The sequence below is a fragment of the Mus caroli genome, chromosome 15 (assembly GCF_900094665.2).
Source record: "Mus caroli chromosome 15, CAROLI_EIJ_v1.1, whole genome shotgun sequence".
Lineage (NCBI taxonomy): Eukaryota > Metazoa > Chordata > Mammalia > Rodentia > Muridae > Mus > Mus caroli.
In genome coordinates, this window is record NC_034584.1 from 31,635,219 (window position 1) to 31,638,368 (window position 3,150).

Below are 3,150 nucleotides of genomic sequence, written 5' to 3' on the forward strand. Positions count from 1 at the left end.
TCAGTGCTCTTAATTACTGAGCCATTTCTCCAGCCCTCTTCCTTGCTTTTTCTTGGCTTCATGGTCTTCTAAAATGTGTTTTAAAAATAGTGGGTTTTTTTGTTTGTTTGTTTCAATATGGTATATTGTGGTGGGAGTTCTCTCCCTCATTTATTCCCAGATCTTCCCTCCCCACCCATTCAACTCTAGACTCACTCTATCTGTCTGTCTGAGACACGCACTTGCCGCGCGCACACACACACACACACACACACACAGAGGGAGGGAGAGAGAGAGAGAGAGAGAGAGAGAGAGAGAGAGAGAGAGAGAGAGAGAGAGACTGTCTTCAGGCCAATGCTGGCTGTGAGTTCAGAGCAGAAACACACCACACTTGAGACAGGGGTTTGCCAATCTGTAGTAAATATCCATGAATCTTGGGCTGTAGGTACCAGCTCCATGAGGAGGGGCTGAGGCATGGAGAGTGTGGCTCCGTCTGTAGCCATCCTTCATTTGTTTTCTTTTTTAAAAAATATTATTTCTTCATTTTTATTTATATGAGTACATTGTAGCTGTCTTCAGGCACACACCAGAAGAGGGCATCAGATCCCATTACAGATGGTTATGAGCCACCATGTAGTTGCTGGGAATTGAACTCAGGACCTCTGGAAGATCAGTCGGCGCTCTTACCTGCTGAGCCATCTCTCCAGCCCTGTTTTCCTTTTTGAGTTGGAGTGAAAGGGAACTCGGGCAGGGTGACCAAACTTCCTCCATCTTTTTTTTTTTTTTTTGGTTTTTTGAGACAGGGTTTCTCTGTGTAGCCCTGGCTGTCCTGGAACTCACTCTGTAGACCAGGCTGGCCTCGAACTCAAGAAATCCGCCTGCCTCAGTCTCCCGAGTGCTGGGATAACTTCCTCCATCTTAAGCAAGTGTTTAGTACGTAGTTGGTGACTCCGTGCTTTCCACCCTAACCACCCCATTTACGAAAGAGAATACTGTTAGAAAAGAAGCCATGTGAGCACTTTACAGACACACATCATTGAAGATCAACCAAGTTCACTCTGTGAAAAACAACAGCGGTAACCTGGAGTGTCTCTGCCTTCCGGTCTACAAGTCAAATGTGGACATGAGTGTACAGAAGAGAGAACATGTCCCACCTAGAGCCATTGAAAAGCCAGGAAGAAAGCTAGAACCCCTGAGACCACAGTCTTCCTTCGGAGGCACAATGGCAGCGTTTCATCTGAAGGATGAGTCACCTCCCACTCTCCCTCCTCTTTTTCCCCAGAGGCCAAGTCCAGAGAGAGGAACTCCAGATGGCTCACCCACAAGTAGGTCTTCTTGGATGCTTCCGGAAGGATTAATTAGTCATCAGCAAAAGTCTGAAGACCAAATCAAGAGGCAATATGGCAATGAGGGGGAGAGGGCGGGCAAGAGCTGCCTGCCAATGCAGCGAGCACAGAAGGACCCGTGGACCACACAGATGGCATGCCACTCGAGATGGCTGAGGCCTGCCATGGCAAGGACTGACCTGTTGTGTGCAAGGCTCCAGCTCTGTGATTCACAGTCTGCCTGCATGCTAACATCATCTGGGAGTTTTTAAACTGGATGATACCAGTCAGCCCTGGATTCTGATTTCAGCGATATGCTGGAGCCCTGGGCCAACAGTCCTTTTTCAAGCTCCCTGGATGATGTCAATGTCTGTGCAGGGTGGAAGGATTCTGTATAGCCATTTATTTGGATTTATTTGCCATTTATTTGGATTTCAGCCAAACCTTGCTGCATGTCTTCAGTGGTTTGTGATCTGTATGCTCAGTACCAGAGAACACAGGGCAATCTAAACTGGAAAGACCCAAGGATCTAAGGAGGTCAAAGGTTTGAGTGTAAAATTCAGGTCTGCTGTCAGCTGTGTGACTCCAGAAAGTCTCGGAAGTCACTCAGGTCTCAGATTCTTCCCCCCTAAAGCGCATGGTAACTCATGGTATGGGGAGCCATGTTTAGAATCCCATCACTCTGGAAGCTGAGGAAGATTCCAGAGTTCCAGGTCAGCCTGTGCTGCAAAATGAGATCCTGTCTCAAAACAAACAAAACAAAAATAAAACTCTGGTTTTATTTGGGCCCTGAGATGAAACTGAGGAAATCTGGTGTAAATCTGGAGTAAATCCTTAGCCTTGGGAGAGTTCAGAGTTCATGTCAAGACAATGAGCTACATCCAGCGTGAGTTCACCTTCCACCCGAGGGGACCTGTGCTATCAAGGCAACTTGTGCTCAGCTAGTTAGCATGGAAAGTTCTGGAGGTTTTCTTATCTTCCAGTGCCTTGCCCCTCTGTCCTGTCTCCTGAGATCTCCAGAGTCCACTCCCACTGCGGCCGTGGCCTGGCCTCTTTCTCATCCCCTCCCTCATCCACTACCCTACCCTCAGTTACTTACTGTCTGAATTATGGCTGGGGACTGCCTCTGCTCACACCATCAGAAAGACAACTTCGTAGTGTTTCTTCATTGCCACATACACAAATTGTTCCCGCTACCGTGTCCAACCTTCTCTGGGTCTCTGGGTCAAGTCTTAATCTCCTGTTCCACTCCCCAGCTGTAGAAACCAAACAAGGGCCAGGGCTCCACTCACATCATCCGCATCGGCAAAGCAGCCTGCAAGCAGGCACTATGCTCCTCCACGTGCCCAGCATCCGAGGCCCCAGAGCTTGGCGGGTCTGAGAGCCTAAGGTCAGGGCTGAAGGCCGGGCTCATCCGGTTCGGAGCTCTGCTGTTTCCACCCTGCCTTACTGCCTCTGTACTGGAATGTTAGTTGCATAAAAAAATGTAAATGTCTGTGAGTAGTTAGAGCTTGTTAGAGGGTAACTGAAAGAGCCTGGATGCCTCTCTGACAACACCACAAGAAAATGACACACCCCCTAAGCCACTCAGCCGGAAGCAGTTATATCTTGTTGATGTAGGCATAAATCTGGCCTAACTATGAAGTTGATATACGATAAAGATTAAATTCCTGGAGCAGGTGGCTCTCTGCAACAGATGAGAACAGGACCTGGACTGTGTGTGCCCTAGGCTCTGACTCCTCTGCCTTTTTTGTTAACTTGCTATGTAACCACTGAGCAAGTTATAGAACTTCTCTAGGCTGCTGCTTCCTCCTCCTCCTCCTCCTCCTCCTCCTCCTCCTCCTCC

The 3,150-nt window shown here is 48.5% G+C and overlaps 1 pseudogene; it reads right to left on the reverse strand.

Annotated features, from left to right (window-relative positions):
• Positions 1–2,536: 2,536 nt before the first annotated feature.
• Positions 2,537–3,150, reverse strand: part of LOC110310801 — an 18,680-nt pseudogene continuing 18,066 nt past the window's right edge.